The sequence below is a fragment of the Pinus tabuliformis genome, chromosome 8 (assembly GCF_031772625.1).
Source record: "Pinus tabuliformis cultivar Carrire ecotype Pingquan chromosome 8, CPIR1, whole genome shotgun sequence".
In the NCBI taxonomy this organism is placed as follows: Eukaryota; Viridiplantae; Streptophyta; class Pinopsida; order Pinales; family Pinaceae; genus Pinus; species Pinus tabuliformis.
Window position 1 is genome coordinate 1762217414 of NC_142294.1, and position 22923 is coordinate 1762240336.

Here is a 22923-nt window from a genome sequence, read left to right on the forward strand (position 1 = left end):
GGAATTATTGCAAGTCCAAAGATACCAAAGAGGAAATATTTAGAAATACCTTGGGGCATGATGATTCTTTGGAAGGTTATGAGGAAAGGTTCCAACTCAGCTACAAAAGGGCTAGATGCATCCTCGATCTTGAATCACTCAAGCTAGTCCTTCTTAGAGGGATCAGGGAAGATCTCCAAGAAAGCCTAAATATGTTATCAAGAGGGGACATCTATAAGTTATCCTATGATGATATCAAGATAGTTTTCAAAAAACAATCTAGGGTAGCTAGAAGAAAGGGTAGGGTTAGTCAATCTTTGGCCAGTTCATCCTCCAACACATCCATCAAAAGTGAAATTATGAAAATGTTGGAAGAATTCAAGAGTGAAATGTTCCATAGCCTTTCTCTACAAATAGACACCATGTAAATCAAGAGGAAGCAGGAGGAATAAGAAAAAGTCTTGGCTGTCTTTTGCCCTAGATGCATGAGAAGGCACCCTAGAAATGAATGTCCATTGAATCTTATAGAGATATTCTTGGTCAATGAGGAGAACCACTCCACAAAACATTTCCCTTCTCTAGCTAGATTTAAAGTTGTGTATCAATGAACTGAAGGTGTGACTAAACAAGTCTGTTATATCAACCAAAGAATGCCTCAAGGAGCTCGACCATAGCAAAAAGGCATGCAAGGGGCATCCTATTCATATTAAAACCCTAACCAGAATGCATCCATTCCCCCTTGGTGTCCTCCCGGTCATCCTTCATGGTCCACACCTTCTCCCTGGTCTTTTACACCTCAATACGTTTCCCAACCTGCCAATCAATCATTTCATCCATATGCTCCCCCGCAACCTTATCGGAATACACCATCCCAAGGGTGGAGGCCCCCATACAACTAATCCACAGAATTACTACCTCCACCTCCATCTCAACCACAAATCCTGCAACCTGCTCCACTTAAGTAACCTCAGATCCCTACTCAACCAAATTTGAACCCGAACAACAAACAGGAACAACAAGTCTATAGTTGGGAAACATCTTACCCTCCCTATGTTGTTGAAATTCAATAAATCAACCTCATGTCTAGAAGAATGCTTCCAAATAATCAACCTCCATCTCCACTTGAGGAGATTGAAGAGGAAAATGAGGAGAGTGTTCCTCAATCCAATCCACCTCCTTTTCTTGAGAGATTAAACCATCTTAACCATCACACCCCAGAAGAGACTGAACTTTTGGGTGAATTGAAAAACTTGTGTGTTAAAATCTCACTCCTCCAAGCTATCAAGGATGTCCCCATCTACAACAAGTTAATCAAGGAAAAATTCTTCAAACATCTAGGGAGGCGAAAGAAAGGCACCCCTATCATTAATGTCATTAGACAACTATCTGACTTAACATTGGGGTGAGTGATTTTCTCGAAGTATCTAGATCTCGGAAATCTTGTGGTAGATGTGCACATCGATGGTATCATTATCGCCCATACCTTGATCGATCTTGGGGCTATCTTCAATGTGATGACTAAGGAGACTATGCTTAAACTGAATCTCAAAGGATCATTAAGGAAGACCATAACATTCTTGTAGCTTCCATACAAATCCACATTAGCTCTTGAGGGAGTTGTTGAGGATGTGATGGTCTCCATTGATTCCTGGGAATAACCTGTTGACTTCTTAGTTCTCCAATCTAAGACTAAATTCAATGTTTATCCTCTCATCTGTGGAAGGCCATAGTTAGCCATTGTTGATGCTTACATAAGTTGCAGGGTTGAATATGACCATTAAAAATGGGCATTTGTCCAAACAATTGGTCTTGTACCATCCTTCTCAACCATATCTAGATAATGACTTACATTTATGGTTAGAAGAGGAAGAAGATGAAGTCTACCCTTCCCTAATCTGTACCCTACATGCTATTATAGGAGGGGGCCAACCTGATGAAGATGACCTGATTGAGAAAATCCTTTGAAATCAGCTCCCTAACACCATGTCTCTTGAGGAGTTAGTAAAAAAAGATAAAGATAACCCTTGGACTAATTTATGCATAGCTGAGTCAAGTCCTACTCATGTCAAGATGATATAATTTGGTCCAGAAAGAACACTGAAAATCAACCCCTCTCTCTGCACATCATGAAAAGGAGTTATGTGACATGCTAAGAGAGCATCTGGATGTCCTTGCCTAGAGTTATAAGGAAATGGAGGGAGTGCACCATTTGGTGTGTACTCACCACATTTACATCAAGGAAGGTTGCAAGACAGTGCACCAACCTTAGAGGAGAATGAACCCAATCGTCAAAGATATAGTTAAAGAAGAACTGCAAAAGTTGTTATATGCATGGTTTATTTATCCCATCTCAGATAGTGAGTGGGTGTCTCCTTTTCTTCTGGTCCCAAAGAAGAATGGGAAGTGGAGGATCTGTGCGCAATACAAAGAGCTAAACAAATCCCAAAAAATACCATTTCCCTCTACCTTTGATTGACCATGTATTAGATGGTCTTGTAAAAAAGAAGTTCGTCTCTTTTTTGGATGGGTCCCGTGGTTACAATCAGATCCATATCAACCCAAAGGATCAAGATAAAACCACATTCTCTTGTCCTTGGTGTGTCTTTTCTTATAGGGTCCTTCCTTTTAGATTATGTAATGCCCCTTCCACTTTTCAGAGGGGCAATCCTAAGCATCTTTGCAGAGCTAGTCCATGACTCCGTGGAAATTTATATGGATGATTTCACCCCCTATGGGTGTGATTTCCTGGAGGCTCTCTCTAACTTGGGGAAAGTATTAAAAAAATGAATTGCAATGAACTTATCCCTTAGTCCTAAGGAGTGTGAGTTCTTGATGAATGCAGAGACTGTTCTAGGTCACTCAATATCCCAAAAAGGACTGCAAGTGGACCCAAATAAATTGTTATCATAAAGAAGGTCTCTACTCCTCAGAAGTAGAGGGATATCAAAAGTTTCTTGGGATTAGCTGGATAATATAGGAGATTAATAAAGGACTTCAACAAAGTAGCCTTGCCTTTGTTTGGACTATTGGCCAAGGACTCCTAATTTTTATGGTAAGAAAGCTTCCAAGAGGCCCTAGAAACCCTAAAGGACAAGCTGATTATTGCACCTATACTCCGAGGCCCAAATTAGGCTTTTCCTTTTCACATCCATACCAATGACTCTGACAAAGCTATAGGAGTAGCTCTAGGTGAGATATATTACAATTTACCTTATGCCACTTACTTCGTAGCAAAAATCAGTCCAAGTCTGAATTGAACTATACTGTGACTAAAAAAGAGCTCCTAGTTTTTGTCCATTCCTTGAATAAATTTAGACAATACATCACTGGTTATCAAACCTTTGTACATACTTACCATGTTTCTATTAAATATTTGATGAAGAAGGTTTATTTGAATGCCAAAACTATTAGATGGTTGCTTTTGTTACAATAGTTTGATCTAACTATCATTGGTAAGATTGGTAGAGAAAATGTAGTTGCACATTTTTTTCTAGACTGGCTTTGCGTGCAGGTGAGGAAGGAATGGTTGACAATCAGCTTCCAGATGAGCATTTATTCACTATTTCAATTCTCTCTCTCTATGGTTTTCTAACATAACCAACTACTTAGTGGTTGCACAATTTCGTTTAAATCTGTCCTGCAAGGAGAAGAGCAAAATTATAAGAAAACGTGCACCACACACTTGGATTGGGGGCAATCTCTTCAATCTAGGCCCAAATCAAATTCTAAGAAGATGTGTCAGAAAGGAGGAATTTTTTGAAATCCTTCTCCCCTATCATGATGGGTCTTGTGGAGGTCACTTTGCAATCGGGGACAACCTTCAAGGTACTACAAGTTGGCTACTACTAGCCCACTCTCCACCAAGATGCAAGAAGATATATCAGTCAATGTGACTAGTGCCAAAGAATGGGGAAACCTACCCCTAGGGATGAAATTCCTTTGCAACATCAAGTGACTCTTAAGCCATTTGACAAGTGGGGCATGGATTTCATTGGGCCCATTGATCCACCATCAGGGCAGAAAAAGTACATAATTGTGTGCACTGATTACTTGACAAAGTGGGCTGAAACCAAGGGTATCAACGTAGCAAAAGAAGAGAAAGTGGACAATTTCTTAAGGGATAATGTGTTTTACAAGTTTGGGTACCCTAGAGATCTAGTATCTGATCAGGGTGCTCAATTCACCTCACACCTTATTGAGAATTTGTTAAGTCAACAAGATATCAAGCACAGGAAGTCAACTTCTTACCATCCTCAGGCCAATGGACAAGTAGAGGTTACCAACAGAGCATTGGAAAGAATTCTCACAGAGCTGGTGAGAAGCAGTAGGAAAGATTATGCTGACAGATTAGTGGAGGCCACTTGGGCCTATAATACAACTTGGAAGACAACCACTAGCTTCACCCCTTATGATTTGGTCTATGGGAAGAAGGATATTGCCTCCATTGAGTTTGAGTACAACACTTTGAGAATGGTAGCATAGTTGGATTTGGATGTTATAAAGGCACAACAAGAGAGGATGCCCTAGCTCAATGGGTTAGATGAGTTTAGGATGCAGGCCCTCCTACACACAGAGGTGACTCAAGTACACAGAAAGGTTTGGCATGACCAAAACATCAAAGACAAAGTTTTTTTAGAGGGTGATTGGGCTCTACTATATGATTCTAGGTTCAAGGATGGTTGGGCCCATATGTGATAAAAAAGTTCCTTGACAATGGGGCTATTCAGATAAGAACCATTGATGAAGAACGTATCCCCTTGCTTACCAATGGATACATATTGAAAGCCTACAAAAGACCTATGCCAAAGGAAGAGTTTATCAGTATTATGAGTAAGGAAGTTAATGTGATTGGAAGTGTCTCAGCTTCCAAATCACTGAATTCTTGAAGACTTTTTTATTTTTGAAGAAAAAATGAAAAAAGAGAAAAAAAAATAAGGGACCTAGGTGAAAACCTCCATGAGGTGCCTCAGGAAATCTTTTTGGTTGAAAACCTCCTTAACACAACCCAAGAGTGAAAAAACGGAAAATAAAAGATCCCTTTTTGAAAACCTCCCTTGAGGCACCTAGGGTAGGAAAATAGCTTGAAAACCGCCTTTGAGGTGACTTGTGTGTCTTTCACAAAAAAAGAGAAAAAAATAAAAAAGAAAAATCTATGGCAGGGACCTCACACCTACCCACTAATAAAATTTTGTGGTCTTTGTAGATTTTCAAGGAAACAAAGGAGACCAAGTTCAGAGGGAGTCAAGCCAAGAAACACCCCATTCTTCCTTCATTCACTTCATATCTCACATGCCTACCATGTCTCCATCATCTATCTTCATTTCCAAGCATCAAAAACCAATTTTCAGGCAATTTTCTGACTTATACAAGATTTTGTGTAGTTACTACAGGAGTTTCTTGTCATATTACAAGATGTCCTAAAACTCTACATCAATGGAATTTCGGTTGAGAAATGATGATGCAAGAATATTGTGGGTTGAAAGATTGGACCATTCACCTCACCACATCTCACCAAACACAAACTCATGACCATGCCACCCTCTGTGTCCATCAAAAACCACTCAAAAAGAAATATATATATATATATATATATATATATATATATATATATATATATATATAACTGAAAATTCCAAGGGCCATACCATCATTGGCCTCACTCACCTACCACAACCTATCCCCCATTTCCACCCCTTCCACTCCTACCTCACCACCTCCTCCAAGTGAAAAAAAAAACAAAAGAATTATGAAAGACACAGCGACAAGATTTGTTGTAGTACTACAGGAAACCCTGTAGCAGCCTGTGTTATGAAAACAACAGTTCTCCATGCCTCCTCCTTCAACATGCATGTAGAAAAAGAGTGTCAGCACCCCTGTAGGCACTATGGAACCTATCTAGAGCTCATCAATAGTAGAAGAGGCCAAGCACCTGCACACCACAACAAAGAAGACAAATATATCAGCTAGGTGAAATCAAAAAAATAAGAACTAAGGAAAAACATGTACTTGAACAAGAAGAAGCACAACAGAGCCACCCTCCAGCATGCATCAACCAAGCAAAAGAAAACATAGGCATGGCACCTCATCCACACTCTTTCCTAAGTACGAATATGATAAAAGTGTAGGAACATGAAAAAATTGATTTTATAAGCTGAAGGTGGCCAATTAACTTGGCCACCCTCAGCTCGAAAACAAAAAGTAAACTCCTAGTTAGTAGGCCATGTGGCAAGGTCACATAAAAGAAAATGAGAAAAAAAGGTGGCCAAGTTAAGTTGTATAGGGCTGGGTGATGATTACGAGGGAAGGCTACATGATAACTAATGGTGGGCCAATGGTTCAAAAGGGGAAATCACATACACTTCCAGCCAACACAATGCTCCAAGGAATTAACCATAATTAGGAAACATTTCTAAATTTCATGCACATATCATTCATTTGGAGATTAAGAGAACTGGGACCACCTAGAAGAGCCATTAAAGAAGCAAACCAGTTTCGTTCGTCCTATAGGAAACACCTACAAGAAACATGTAGAACTACATCAAATAGTGGGAATTGTCAAAAAAACTCTGCAAGGGGGTGCCTAGGGCCCATATATTCATAAGTTCTGCTCACCCAGGGAATCAGAATGAAGGGTAGATGGCCCATATCCTCTGTTTTTTGACTTGATAGCTAGGAAAGAGAAGAAAAATAAGAAAAAAAATATGTGTCTTTTTTTCTAGTAATTACAGTGGGCATGGGGATAGATAGAATTGTGTGGAGGAATTGTCAGGGGATAAAGAGAGAATTACAGTTACCCTCCTAAACTATAAACCCACAGTCACCTTGGAAAGCTATAGATTTAGGCCACCAAACTCCCTACAATCATCTTTCCAGATAGGAAAAAATGACAGGAGGTTTCAACAAAAGGGAGCCCACAAGGACATCCAGAATACACCTCCATCCCCCGGTGGTATAGATATTTAGTAGGCATCAATGGTTGGGATTCTTTGAGCTACTTAGAGGATATTATGATGATGTAGCTCAAGAATTTTCCATGTCACTCACCCCTCCATCTAGAATCAGTGCTACTTATGTGGTAAGAGGATTGTCAGTAAAAATTACCCCTAAAATCGTTAGCAGAATCACTACACTTCCTCCAGGCATGCAATGTTGAAAGCAGGATAAACCTAGCAACAATTTTTCTAAGAATAACTTTTTCTTAAGAGATGAAGAGCTAATTGAGGAAGAAAATGGGATTATAAGGGAGAGACTCCCCTATCCTTGGGATGAAGTAAGCTATCACATTCTCAAATATATTTCTTGTGAAGGAAGGCTTAGTATAATCTATGGTTACTAATTTAGACTCCTCCATGAGATGAGATTTGGAGAGGATTTACCTGTTAACAAAATACTTAGTGTGCCATACTTCTTGTTGCTATCAATAATAGACATGACCATAAATTTACAGGAAGAAAAACATCAACAACTGGCACATCATGGACTAATAAAGCTCATACTAGAAGATGCCTTGAGCTAGTTAAGAGTCCCTATTCTATGGTCCACATTTAGGGACATGGATAGGGAGGCTGTAATTGAAGAAATTGAATGTGAGAGGGACCCAACATCTAGTGGTGAGGAGGAAGAAGAAGAAATTGAGGAGGAAGAGGAACTTGAGGAAGAAGAAGAGGAAGAATAGGAGGCAAAGACAAATAAAACAAAGGAAATAGAGGAAGCAGAGGAAGGAAAATAGAACAGGGGGGAGGAAAAAAAGAAGGATGAGGAAAGCGCTCAAAAACATACCAAGGAAGGGGAGGAATCTCCAAGAGTGTCTGTTGAACCCACAAAGAAGGAGGCAACTGTTGTTGTTGGTGCACTAAGATGTCTATTAAAATAAATCTTAATACGTACATTAATCATCAACTCAGGGTAAGTCTGTTTATTTCAAGAGTGTCATCATTGTATATGCAGTGAATTCAGAGGTCAATTCATAATGAAATGATTTGGAATCATTGCAATCACCCTTTAAAGCACTTTCGAATCTACTTAATCTATTCTGCAAGAAACTGAATCGAAATGCAAATGGAAAGAATCAGTCTCAGCAATTTAATTGGCATTAACACTAATTCATTTATCATGAAGGAAAGCTACAACAATTGAACAACAAGTAATCATGTAAACATCTCATGGAAAGAAATGAGCTATAACCTGGAGATCTATGATAATATTACTTTAGAATGAACATCAATCAAAGGCATAAATTACATAATCAATTCGATAAAGATTATCACGCATATGTAACATTAAACTGGATCTAGAATCTCATATAAACATCAAACGCAAACCTCACAGCAGTCGGAATAGTGCTAACTTTACAAACTAATAGAAATTAACAATTATAAAAATAAACAGAAATAACTATAACACAATTGAAGCAGTAGATCTCCTATCAATTGGGCCCAAACTCTCTGGAAGTCCCCACCGAAAGATATTTAGAATATGCTTATAGATGAAACACAGTCTTCTTCATTAAAATTGATAATCGAATTACAACATCACAGTAATGAATGTATTATATGTCAAAAAAGAATAGTTACAATTTGAGAATTCCTAACTAGTTGTTCAATCAGCCTGATGGCTTTATATAACATTTTGGAAAAAGTAAATGGATAGAAGTGAATCCTCAAGATCAGGGGATCCTGAGTATCTCGCAACCCTCGATCTGATTTCATCACAGAATAGCATTAGTTCTCCTGGTCTTTCGCTTTCCTCCATACTCAAGACGTTTTCCTTTTCGTTTCCTGGCTGTTGTTGTTCTGTCGTTTGAACAACAATCATCCAATCCATGTCCCTACATATAAAGATAGTGAAAGTTATTTTTTCATGCCTGATTTGTCTAATTTGTTAATAATCGATTTTACTCAGCTTCTACTATTGTTTCTTCTATATTTATTCCTAAAACAAGGATAAACACATGAAGACAAATGCTTAATTAAGCTATTACGTGGGGAAAAATATACCTTTTCCTTGGCCCAACATACTCCCCAACTTACCTTTTTGAATGTCCACATGCAATAGGATGGTTGAGGTGTAGTTGAGTCAAGGAATAAGTAGGATACACTTTCTCCTTATACAACCTAAAACCATTTTTCTGTTTGAGCACTGCAAAATCCTAGTTCACTCAGTGATTTAGCAAGATATAATCACTGTAGTACCCATCAAGAGGATACTAGATAATTGGACTTTTGTATTGGTACCCTATCCAATCAGGGCCCATGTTTAGGACCATATTTCTGTATTTGTGTAAGGATGTGGAAGAATTTTGAAATTTCTAAACCAAAATGATTCATGTTCCTAAGATTGTTACTAGAGGCTTCCTATCTTTGTCTGGCTATAGACAAAGCTTCTTCTTTAATTTCCTGAAAGTATTCCTTCCCTGCCTATATGATGTATGTATGGAGTAGTCCTAATTGACCCACAACACCTATCCATTTCATAAACTATTTATGCTAGACAAAGAGTTATAGGGGTTTCATGGGTTCTCCCTTAACCCATAAGTCTATGCCATATTCTCTCTTTTGAAAAGTATTATGGGATTTAGCCCATTTAATCTTATTAGTGGCAGAGGAAAGAAAATATTGAAATTGGATATACCCTATGAAGGGGGCATTATTACTAACTAAGTCATCCTATAATAAAAAATTATGCATGTACAATTCACACAAAAGGCGTTGTACCTATTCATTCTATTCCTTGAAACATTTGACAAAGTCTGGGATGGTCTTAATTTCCACTGACTTACCAGCCTTAACAGACTTAACCTTTAGTAAGAGGTATCTTTCTAGCAAGAATAATGCATATTTGGTGGCAAGAGCTCAGCACGACAAGGCATCTGAGTAAAGGGAGAAAAAAATCTCCATTTTGTCCTTAGCCTTTCGCAGCTTGACCTGTTTCTTTTCGACTTTCTTTTGTTCATCATTGTAATTAGTGAAAGTCTCATCCTCTGTGACATTAAGTGACTCAAATTTCTTTTATAATTCCTAGTGTACTCATAGGGGCACTACTTCCTCTTTATGTCGAACCACTCCTGCAGAGTCTTGGCTAGTTCATTTTTAAATTTTATTATGACCACTTCCCTTACCATAGGAATGTAGTCAGGCATTTTCTCTGTTTGGACCTCATCATCCCGTGTTACCAATGAGTCAATTTGAACAACAACTTCAGTTGTTCCTTGGGGCATATGGCAGTCTTCCTGAATATTCTCTAAAGAATTGGTTTGGACAACAGCATCAATAGTGGGGAAGTCCGTTTGGGTTTCCTTCAGAAAAACACAAGGATCTTTTGTCTGCATTTCACTATCCTCTAAAAGACATTTCTCTCTCTGGGTTCCTTTTGAAAAAACCAAAGGAGTCTCGGTCTGGGTTTCAATATCTTCACAAGAGCATTGTTCTATTTGGGTCCCTACAGTCTCCAATTCTATTTTCAATTTCTAGACCCTAACTGCTTCATTCGACCACTCTCTTAGCTACTTAACTATTTTCTTCTACTTCCTGTGCTTTTTGAGCAACTTCCTCAATCTATCCTTATATGCTTTCTTTGTCGTGAGATCTTTGGTCGGTGGTGGCACAACTATATTTACTTTAGGTTCAGGTGGAATTGTGCCAACATCAAGATGGGGTTCTAATAGAGCTGTGTCTCTCGATGGATTCTCGCCTTCCAGGTCTCTTTCTTTGTGATATTTCCTCTCAGGAGACTCCAATGGAATGGTGTCTCCTAAGCAATAATCATTTTCAAAGTCTTCTTCCATATGGGCCTTGTCCTCTGGGGACTTCATAAAAATAATGCCCCCTGGTTGATTTTCACCCTCCAGGGTTTCTTCTGTAGGGTTTTCCTTTGTTGGGGATTCTAGTCGAACAGTAGCTTCTACTTGATTTCCCTCCCCAAGGGTTTCCTTTGCATGTGCTTCTGCTTCAAGGGGTTTCTCCATAGAAGGAACTAATTCCCTATGTCCTTCCAAATTATTAGTAAATGGCAGGGTTTCAGCATGACCAGGACTGCTAGTAGGGGCAGATTGGTTAGGGGCATAGTTTTTCCCTTTATAATTTCCAGATAACTCCCTTCCTCCACATAATGTTCCCATATTCTCCAGTACTCAAGCAACCTCTTCCTCATAGTATTGCAAAGAATCATATTGTGGACTTAGAGGGGGCATGTGAGATGGCCCTACCTCTTATATTTGAATTGGTGTGTGTCGTTGCAACTTTATCCTTGCAGAGTGTCTTTGCTTTACTGGGTTTGAGGCCAAAGAGGGATTCTTTATTTTCTGTGTCCTTTTCAGACCTGTCACTCTTGACCCCTGGTGTTTAGTCTTTGGGTTTTCTAAAAGTGGGGTCAAAGTAGGATTTACAAGGTTATTCTAGGTTAGGTGCTACTAGGCTAGTCCATGGATGATGATTAATTTTATCAGCCCATGATGATTGATGAATAGATGTGGGCCATTTGCCTTTCTTACCCGACGCAAAATGTCATGCAATACATAATTTAAATAAAATGACAAATTAACGGTGATTTTCTATTTCAAAATAGTTAATAGTTTAAGTTGACGAGGTTTTACCATGTCTTGACATCTGTCGCACATGATATACCCCTACACAATGGTTGCCAGTTCATGCCATGGTTGTCTTAAAGTTGTAGGGTGAATCCCTTTTCCTTTTCACACCAATTGCTCATCTGGGTCTTGAAATACTATGACTGCATCCTATAGAAGAATATGTTTGTCCATCCATCTTGTTCCTTCTATTAGAAGTTTAGAGACTTCAGCTATGACTTCCTCAGAGACTGTTATGTTCCTACCTTTCACCGTGATGTGGCCATTATGTAAATTATGCAGAAATTCAAGTGTCATTTCCTCATGAAATCCCTATAATTTGGTCCAGTATTGTAGCCAGCCAGTGTGCTCAAGAATCACTTGAGCCTGGTCTGATACCCTGAGCACTGTGGGTTCACTTTGAATGGATTTTCCTCCCATGGCTATTGTTTCTGAGTGGCTAGTTCACTTGCAATTTTTCATGTAGTCCTCTCACACTTTCACAGTTTGGAACAACATTGTAGAACGTTAAAGCTATTGATAGAGCAGTGACGTTGTTTTGAGAGTTAATATCCAAAGCAATTATGTTATTTGTCTCATCAACAATATTTGGCGCAAGATCGTAATAAATTTGCATGCTATACATATTGGTTGCCTTCCCCCTTCCAATCAGAAAATGGTTCGATAATTATTACACATGTGCATTCATAACACAGTCCTTTAACCAGAAATCAATTTAATAATCATCACACAATCTATCCATAAATCATCACACATGATGTTCATTACACAGACCCCCCCTCCTCTATTCAGAAAAGGGGCATCCAAGCCCACCAAGCATGGGAAAAAGGGAGAAAGCGTTGGTAATTCATAAATTTAGGCGAACAATCAATAAAAGCGATGTAAAATACGACAAATGCCATCAAATAAGTACACGTCAAAAGATTTGAAATGCCCATAAAAAGAATAAAACAAAGATTTAGATCATTATGTAAATAGATATTTACCTTAGGTGGAAAGGTGACAAATGCATGACCAACGATAAATATTAATGACTGTCGGTAAAGTGATTGGACAATAACTATATAATAAATATATGATATAGGTTACCATGCATGTCAGCTAATTAAATTAAAAATGTTGTTCAAATGGAAAATTCTCCTTTAGAAATGAATCCATAGGTGGTAATAGGATAGAGAGTATTTGGCAGTGTAACATAGTACTTCAATACCATAAGCAGAGCCACTGTTGCCAGCAGGAGTTCATAGCCTCGACAGGGTTACTTTTTAACCCAAAAATGAGAAAGAGTCCTCGTTTTAGTTATTTTCGGTGATTCTCCTTTTCTTGTTGTAAAGAGACCACTATGTTGGCATGTTAACCAGATAATCATAGTGCCATTCACCAAGATTTAACAAAGTGATCAAGCTCACTTGTGATGAGACCCCTTGTCCTTCTTACGGTTTTAACTAACAAGAAGGTCATTACCTTGGTGTGGTGGCCATAATCGATGTCACCTGTTACATCCTTATGATCATGGTAGGCTAGCTCGTACTGAGACCCCTTATCCTCTTTAAGACAATGTTTGTTGCATTTTCATATTTTCATGTTTTTATTGTAAAGGGAGGGAGGCTCATTTACTCCTTAAGAGTTAGGGATGGCGTAACAAGTAAAAAAAATGCCAATGAAAGTTGTGATTTTATCCCTATATCATCATATCAAGGGGATTTATCCATTTGAAAGTGTGAAAGATAAACCAGCATGGTATTAAGATAATAAATCATTTTATGATGTGTCCAAAGAGAATATATTTGATCAGTCATTATATGAGTGCACCATTGTTATAGGTCCAAATCTCACTCTTGAGGTTTGTGATGCTACGCTCATGGCCTAGGGCAACCCCTCCTTCCAAACCTGGTCCAAAACTTAAAAAACAGTGTTTTACTCCCTATACGCGACATTGCCCTGAGCTAAACATGTGTATACGCAGGTTTGTGTATACCCAACCCACGATATGTATTAAAACACTTAAAAAAATCAAATCTCCTTAATTTCGAGCGGAGATCACGGGTTTCACCTGTTGATTACCTATCAGTGCCCGTGCCCCAACTATTCCCAATGAATTCCCAACTAAAAAACTGCTTTGGGAGAAGTATAAAAAGGCTTCAATGGGAAGGCCTAAGGAGGAGAGAAGAGAGAGAAAGATCACTCTGCTGAGATTTTCCCTGACTAGGTTTGAAGATCCTTGTGCCTCCTGCACTTCCCCCATTTACAGGAAACCCTTGTTTCCTTGTGTGATGATGTCTTTCTACTACTTGAGATATCATGGAGTAAGTCATGGAAGGAGTTTGTTAAAGGCTTGAGAGTGGATGAATCTGGAGGACGGTTCCACTTGGAGCCTGCAAAAGGATGACTCAGGTAAAATTATTCCTTTCTGTACTTTAGTTATCTATAATAAAAGAAAAACTTGTCTTTGTTCCTGATATAAATCCTCTTCATGTTTATGATATCCATGTTATGATTCATATATGAATGGTTGTTCTAATTGCATAACTAACTACCTTTCAATATACTATGAAGATGATTTCTTCATGATGTTCATTCCATATACTATTGTACTTTCTTGAATTGATTGTTTTGCAGGTTGAAGAAGCGAAAGGAACTTCGAGAGGGTTTGGACCCTGGCTGGAGCTTCTCAAATGAAGGACCCCAAGTGCACCTCATTTTGTTCAATTTGTTTATATTAGCATTATGGATGTATGGAATGTGTGTTTCTCTGCATAGATAACCTCTGATCTGCTAGGGTATTAACCCAAGACCCTAGGGGAATTTATCCCTTTAACAACCATGTTAGCTTTGGAATAAAGATGGCCATCAAAAGGTTTCATAAGTCATAATGGTATTAATATGACTATTTTTATTTATCTTAGGTTCAAATTCCAAATTCAATAAGATAGATTTTATTCAAGACATGGAAGAGAAAGAAAATGGAAAAAAGAATAACCATAGATGGAACAACAAAAAGGAGTCAGTGTTGTTCAATTGATTGAAAAATGATCATTCAATTGATTTGAACAGCAAGCACACAAAATAAAAATCTGGGTTGTTCAATTGATTGAACAACAATCGTTCAATCGATTGAACAACAATCGTTCAATCGATTTGAACAACAATTGTTCAATCGATTGAACAACAATCATTCAATCGATTGAACAACAATCGTTCAATTGATTGAATAGCAATCGTTCAATCGATTGAACAGAAAGTTTTCAATCGATTGAACAACAAACACAAAAAATAAATTGGTGTTTCTCAATTGATTGAACAACAATCGTTCAATTGGTTGAACAACAAACATGAAAAAGAAATTGGTGTTGTTAAATTGATTGAACAACAATCATTCAATTGATTGAACAACAAAACACACAAAAAGAAATCAGTGATGTTCAATGGATTGAACGACAATCATTTAATTGATTGAACAACAGTTATTAAACACAACCAAAAACAAGAAAAATCCTCATATTTACATGGTGATGCCTAAATAAATTGCAACCAACCGTAAGAGAATATATACATTATTTAGAGTTGAATAAAGATACATTTTTAAGAAAGTAAAGTTGTCAAGTCATCACTCCCTGTAGCTAAAATTTTCATAGTGGGATCATCACGTACCTATTGAAAAAAAGACTCTTAGGTGAGTGGTTTGTGATAAAGACACACCCGATGTCCATTCACCTTGAAAGAATTACCAGACTCATCAATGGTAGTCAGAGTGAGAGTCTTTGTTATGTACCTCTCAAATTTCAAAAGGGCTAAGCCACCTTGTTTGTAACTTTCCCGGAAAGTCTTGGAATCTGGAATCATAGAAGAGCGCCCAGTCTCCTTTCTGAAACATCTTATTTTTAATAAGACTATCATGCCACTTGCCCTTTGCTGCTAAATAATTTTGGTGCATTGTAGAGCAAGTAGTCAAGCCTAATCCAATTCATTTGGTTTGGGCCTCTGTCAAATCCAATCCCACTTCCTGGGCTGTTATGAGAGTCTTTATTTCAAATTCAATAAGAAAGATAAGTTCTTTGCCAAATACAAGTTGGTACGGAGAATATCCAATAGTATTTTTCCAAGTTGTACGATAGGCCCACAAGGCCTCTGGAAGTCTAGCAACCCAATCCTGCTTATCTGTCGAAACTGTCTTGGCCAGAATTGCTTCGATGACCTTATTGGTGCTTTCAACCTGCCCATTCACCTGTGGGTGATATGGGGAAGTGATTCTATGTGTGATGTGGTGGTTCCTTAGAGTGGCTGTAATCTTGTATCCTACAAATTTCCCTCCTCCATCCATGACCACTTCCTGAGGTAAATCATATCACACAAATAACCCAAAAAGGAAATTAAGTATAGCTTCTTCTATAAATCTTGGCAAATCTATTGTTTCTACCCACTTCATTACATAGTTTGTGGCAACCAGTATGTATGTCTTTGGGTTTGATGGCGGATGAAATGGGACAACAAAATCCAATGCCCATTGTTCAAAAGGTTCTATTACCAATTGGGGCTACAGTGGCATTTCATTAGATTGACCTAGCTGGCCCATCCTTTGGAAGCTATCACAAGCTTGGACATATTTCTTAGCGTCTTTAAAGATAGTGGGCTGATAATACCCCATCTGTAGTACCTTATGCCCTATTCTATGATCTGTGAAGTGTCCTTCGCAAGGCTCATCATGGAAAGCCTTCAGGATGTCGTAAATTTCATCTTCATGAATGCATATGCGTATACACATATCAGAAGTTGTATGAAAAAGGTATTCACCAATCCAAGAAAATCAGGCATTGTGCTGGACAATGTGTTTCCTTTCCCTTGTTGTTAAGTGTCTAGGAATCTTTCCCACTGCCAGATAGTTTTCTACATCTACATACCATGGCATTTTAACTGCTACGAAAAACAAATGTTCATCTGGAAACTGGTCATCTATTGCCAATGCATCATTTATCTTTGGACCCCAAGATAGAAAATTTGCAACTAGGTTTGACTTCCTTGGATGATCTTTAATGGTGATATCAAACTCCTGCAAAAGTAACAACCAATGAGTCACTCGACCATTTGTAATAGGTTTGTTAGCTAAGTATCTAATGGCAGAATCATCAGTATACAGAAAAACTTGATAGCAAGTTATTGTTGGCTACGTGGGGCCTGACCCAAGTTTAGCAGTGAGTTTAGCCAAGCAAATCCCGGTACTACTAACCCTTTTAGCAATAGTCTACGGAGCGCGGACTGAGGTCTCACCCAAAGTAGTATGGGAGTGTCCTAGAACCAGGTTTCCACACCCTGGGGATGTATGATATGGGCAATAGGTACGCAATTCAACCTTCGCGCTTACTAGATTACGTGCACCAATGATTTCCTTGCGTCCTGAGGGACTGCCTTCGTGTAGAGCCAACCGCAGTGCGACCAGTATTAATTACCCAAGTCTTCTTTAGTTAGGTTTTTTTCATTAATTACTTAGAAAGTTTTCATACATAAACATACATACAAGTGCGTACATATAGATAAACAAATATCATTAACGTCAAAAATCAAAATATAGATCTACAAAACAGATGCACAATATGCTGAAGCAACTTAGCTTTATTAATTATCCTTTTCAAGTTCAGTTCAATACAGACCTGACTCCACCTTGTGCACTTAGCTACAGGGGTCTACGCACTCAGTTGCGGACTTTACTAGGGCCCTGCGCACTCAGCTGCAGAGCCTTTACCTACTACTACGACCCAATACCTTCAGATTCACTTCTATCCTCTAACCATGCCTTCGCATCTATCTATTTCTTGCTTGCTAAAAAACTTTCTTTACACTTAGAGGCTCGCTCTATTTATACAATCCCATGGTCTATGGACCATGGGTAGGCTGACACAACTTTACATTAAAATACATTATTTTAGGGTGGACAAACCTATGGCTCATCCTAAACTTTCGCACTCTGTGCCTGTATTTAGCAAGGTCTTTACATTACATTGACCAAAACTCAGGCTTTAAGCCCCAAAAACTTGCTATGGGGGGGATTCGCTACCCAACATGCCCCTAACACAATCATCATGACTCAGCCCGACTCACTCTGCTAGTGCAGCGATCTTGGTGCGAAGTCCATCCGAGAGGTCGTGTGGAGCTTGGGTATCCGCAACACACTATTCGGCTGTCTGCTATATCTGTTGCATACGTATCTCTAAACTTTCTTGAGCAGGGTCACCTTCCTATCCAACCGCATAAAGTTCCTGCATCTGCGCCACCTTCCCTTCAATGGTGGTTGTAATTGTGAATGCTTCATCGATCCATGGTTGGATGTGTTCCTTGAGCAGGGCTTCGTTTTGGCGCATGGCGTCTAATTGGTCCTTCAGTGCGCTTTCCTGCTGTAGTCTGGCAAGTTGTTAAGTAAGGGCAACCATCTGCACGATGCCCTAGACATTTTCGTACTCATACTGCAACTTGTGCACCTCGGTCTCTAGGCACTACAAATTTCGGTCTTCCTGCAGGTGCGTAAGCATGGTGAGTGCTTGCTCCAATAGCCCGGTGCAATCCTATGTTGCCTGGCCAATTTGTTCCAACCCCATTTGGATAGCATAGGCACACTGCTCTCTGACTTCTGGGGGTGTGGAGGGCTACGCCTTCAATCGTAGCTCGGTGATCTGCAGGTTCAGCTCCAACTGAACCTTTGCCGTTTCCTCTCGGGCCTCGCGGACTCTGGCTGCCAATCTATATACCCGTTCTGCTACTGGGAGCTTTGCCAGCATGGCCAACTCTGGAATGCTCCTGCATGCATCTTCTACAGCCTATTCTAGTCCATGAGCCTGCGCAACCAACTCATCTTGCTGGATGCTGAGCTGGTCCATGTTGATTTTCTGTTCATGCAGGACCTGGATCGCTCGGCCTTCCCAGGCGTGGAGCTCTGCGATGACCCCATCCTGCAGTTGGTACAAAATTTCGCGTGGTAGGGTAGCCAATTTCAAGCAAGCGCCTTTCATGCTGCTCATCGCAGCCTGGTCACCCTCGCTTATGGCTGTTAGCATGCCTTCGGGAAAGACGAAGGTGTTGCTCATGTGATTGCGCAACATCTGTTCGGCCTTGGCGGTTCCTGCTGTGACATACTGGGTCATTGTTCCTGTTTGGGGTTGTTGTACCTGTAAACCTTGTAGCTACGTGTTGAGTGCCCCCAACACAGTGTTCTGTTCCATCCGCAATCCCTAGAGCACGTCCTCTGTGACTTCATGAATCATTTTGCCGATATCCAATAGATCACATTCTGTGAGCGTGATCGGGTCGACAGACATCTTCGTGGCTTTTCCCTTGTTCCGGGGAGCTGTTTTCTCAGGGCCGCATAGCCGCTTGAGTTGGGTGGATGCGGAACCGGGGTCCGCGCGTTCCTCTGTCCTATCCCCTTCCCCTGTCTGCTGCCTTGTGGACATCTCCTAGCCCTCCTCAGGTTCTCTGGCTAGCGTGGTTGTGGTCTCTGTCATCTGCGCTACTATTGCTGCATCAGCTGCCTTTTGTCATGTGGCTACTTCTTATTCCTGGTGCCTCCTCTCAGCCAGCTACGCAATGCGCAGCTTGGTGTCCTTCCTTCATTACTGAACTACAACCTTCTCCATTTCTACCAAGTCCAGGGTGCGCCACTCTGGAGGCCATGACTCCATTACTGCTAAGATCACATCATCCATTGCGATGAACGGAAGCTTCACCCATTTTTTTTTGGATCCTTGCACACCTTGATATACAGGTTATGCATATCTGCCTTGAATTCTACCATGCTTTGCAAGCTGTTATGAACTGTAGGGGACAAGCGCGACCTGTGGTTGATCCATGTTTGGATGCTCACCTCCACGAACACCCAGAACACCTTTATCTCGTGAATCCTATTCATGTCTTTTGTAGCCTAGAGTGAGGTGTACCTTGCGACTTTGGATAGGTCACTCTCAGTAGTGGGAAACTGGTTGTCTGCCGGCAGCTCCCCTGCAACCAACGGGATGGATAAGAGCAACCACGCATAGTGGAAGGTCTTAACCTGCTCCTGGGCCTCCCTGAAATTCGTCAAGAACTCGTTACAGAGGAACTACGCCCAGTTGAACTGGACCCCCTCTACGCATTGCTCTACCAACGCAATCACTAACGTTGGTACTTCGGCGGTGCAGCATTTCCTCATTAGCTTTCCAGCTAGCAGCTGGGTGGCTACACACGCCCCTTGGTCTTTAATTCTTGCTATTGCATACCCCCACTTTCTCTTTTCTAGTTTATACTTGGCCTTCTAAGCTTTTGTGAGGGCCAAGTCACTGCTATTTCCTATTATGGCCACGGGGTCATTTCCTTTGACTGACAGTCGAGAAATTTGGTGAACTAGATCAGGCGTGATGGGAATTGGCTCCTACAACCAGAGATACCCATCATGCACTAGGCACAACAACTGCCTGATGACAAAATAGGTGATGGGCGCGCAGTGGTAGTGGGGTATCCATTGCAGATGGAGTAACCCAACCCTCTCCACACCGCGCAACCATTTCTTCTTCATTAACTTCTCTGTGGCCAATTGTGGGAACTTCTCACTATCCATGAGGTCCCAATCTTCAAACTTCATGGTCGGTATTCATCCCAATGGCGAACCTTCAAACCTTATATCATCGGGGAGGAGTGGGGTCTAGAGCACACTCTTTGTGGCCTCCAGGTCCTTCGATACCTTGGCTTTCCCCTTCCATGGGGGGATGTAAGGAGGTAACTTTGTCGTGGAAGGCATTTGGGAGACATCCTCCACCTCATCGTCTTGCGCCTCAATTTGGGCGATCAGGGCTTGCAAGTCTTCCTCCTCCTCCTCTGTTTCAATGGTGATGGCTTTTCCCTTCTCTACCATTGACAATTTTCCAAACCGTGGGTTTCTTGGGGATACACGGACTGGCCCCATCGTTTTCTTATCTTTCTGTGGCCACGGCATGCATGGTGAATTTGGAACTTCTAGTGTAGTTGCCGCTTCTCAGACTCTTCATGAGCCATATGGGGCTCCCCGGTAACTTCGGCGAATTGCACTCTTGTTCTAGCAGTCGTCATTGTGTCTACACTTGAGGATGGTAAGAGTACGCGACGCCTAATGCTCTTTACTTGTTCAATTCTCAAACAACCAAGTGTTGTGTTGTGGCTGGCCTTGGGGGTTTTATAGCATTTTTTGAATTTGAATTCGACCCTTCCCCCAACTTCTGAGTCATTAATGCCTTCTTGGCGGCAGATCGTCCCAAATATAACTCTTAATTTGTGTCTTAATTGCCTACTGCCTGCTTCTTTTTGCCTTAAATTGGAACTATTATCATGAACAGTGACACCAACGGTCACCTCCCAGCCTACCCGCACAGTAGCGTAGTCCCCTATGCATGGTCACGACCCCTGTGACATACCGATCTTGCACGCCACCTTTGTATCTTGCAGCTCCCATACAGGCTCTTTTATAGTCCTGCGCTCTCTTTCAACTGCTTGGAGTGCTAAGACTGTGCTCTCTACAGATAGTCAGGTGGTCGCACCACCTGTGCGAGGCTTGAATTTTCCTTCCAGCCCAATCTATGAGCACCCCTCAATTACCCTCACGTTCGTTTGTGCATTGGGTTCTTCCTTGTATGGTGCACTCCCCTGTTTACTTTGTCTAGTAAGGTGTCATTGCAGCCATGGTAGCAGGGCCAAAAATTCTTCTAATGCAGCAGTATGGCTGGCTATACCTTGTCCTATCATGCTTAGTTTCTCAGGGCAACATGCTTACGTGATTTTAGTTTCCAGTTTGTTGATTTCTTCATCCAATAACATGATTTTCTTTCCTAGCGTACCTAATCTTTTTCAAGTTCGTGAAGTTTCAAGTTCCCTCGCCAAATGGCTTCCTGTTACTGCATAATTCCTTTACTCGGGTCCTCGCGTACTGTCCCAACTGTGGGAGCTGTTGTATGGGGATTCTTTTCTACTCTTATGATCTCATCTCTGCTCTTTAGTGTTGGACTCATTTCCGTGCTCTAGATTTTTCTCATGGCCCTATAGGCCCATTGAACTGTTGGTACGCGCAGGTCCTAATCAGTTTGTCTCTCCTGGTGAACTTTGTTTCATTATTCTGCATACCTTTTTGAATGCTTCGACGTGGAATACCTGTGGTGTGCATCACTTTTCCTGCTACTGCATTTGGTTCCCATTTTTTATCCTTATTCTGGGTGTTACCGGGAAAAGTTTCTATTTAGAACTGCTCTATCCCACTAAGGTGTGACAGCTGCCTTAGAAACAAACAGAGAAAACTACTTTTGTATTTCCTTTATGAATTAAAGATAGAGGGGGATAGAAAGAACCGACCTGTGTCTTGCGCTAATCCTTTGATCCAATCCCTCTCTTCTTCGACAGCTTCCAGCTACCTGCTCCCTTACTTGCCCAGCTTCACCAAGTTCCTGTAAGATCACAGAAGAAGAAAACTATACAAAGACATGGATCTATATTCATAAATAGCTTAGGATCAGATTTAAGCTAAACATACAAATGTAACAAGCATCAATGATACACAAGCATGTAGGAAAAACTCAAATAGTTTTTATTGATATACAAGAGGATCTAGGAGGAGTTACAACCGATGATTCCTGACCCAGCATCAACCTCCCAGCAAAGAAGCCCCTCTTCACCTCCAACAAAGCATAAATCACCCAATACTCTGATATCTATCTCAAAACCAACAGCAATTCCTTGCAATGTACAAAATTCCAGCCTCTGAATCTCTGGGATGAGGCATCCATATATAGATGTATGCAAGGAGGATGAGTCAGCTTATGATTTGATTAGTGTCTTCTCTCTGTCAGTTCTTACTTCCACTTGGAGACTGAAAGCCTCTTACTCATCCTTGGTCGAATTCAGTGAGGCAAGTGTCATTGGAGAAGATTCTGGAAGCTTCCATTGTCTTTCCACCTCGCGGAATGACACTACCATTTGTCATTTCTCGCTCAACGCACCCTGATAGTGCATTTAAGTGCGTTGCAATGCACCCAGCTAGTGTATTTAGGTGCTATGCAACGCAGCTAGCCAGTGGAGCAGCTGAAATGATCCTGTTTTGACTTATTCTGAGCAGTTTCTGGTGGAGAACTTCTGGGAGAAGTTGTAATTCATTGACCTTGTTCCTTTAGGGGTTGGAACAACACTTTTAGGGACTTAGGAGCCCTTGGTTTATGGACATTTCATGCTTGGAGCTGCAAGGCACAAAAATGTCTATAACAGTTGCCCCCTAAAGTATGAGGCCGTTAATCGGGTGAAATGCTTTATTATGAGGATCCGAAGTTCTTTCAATGCTGGGAGGAGACCTGTAATAAGATACAATACAATACATTATCTTCATA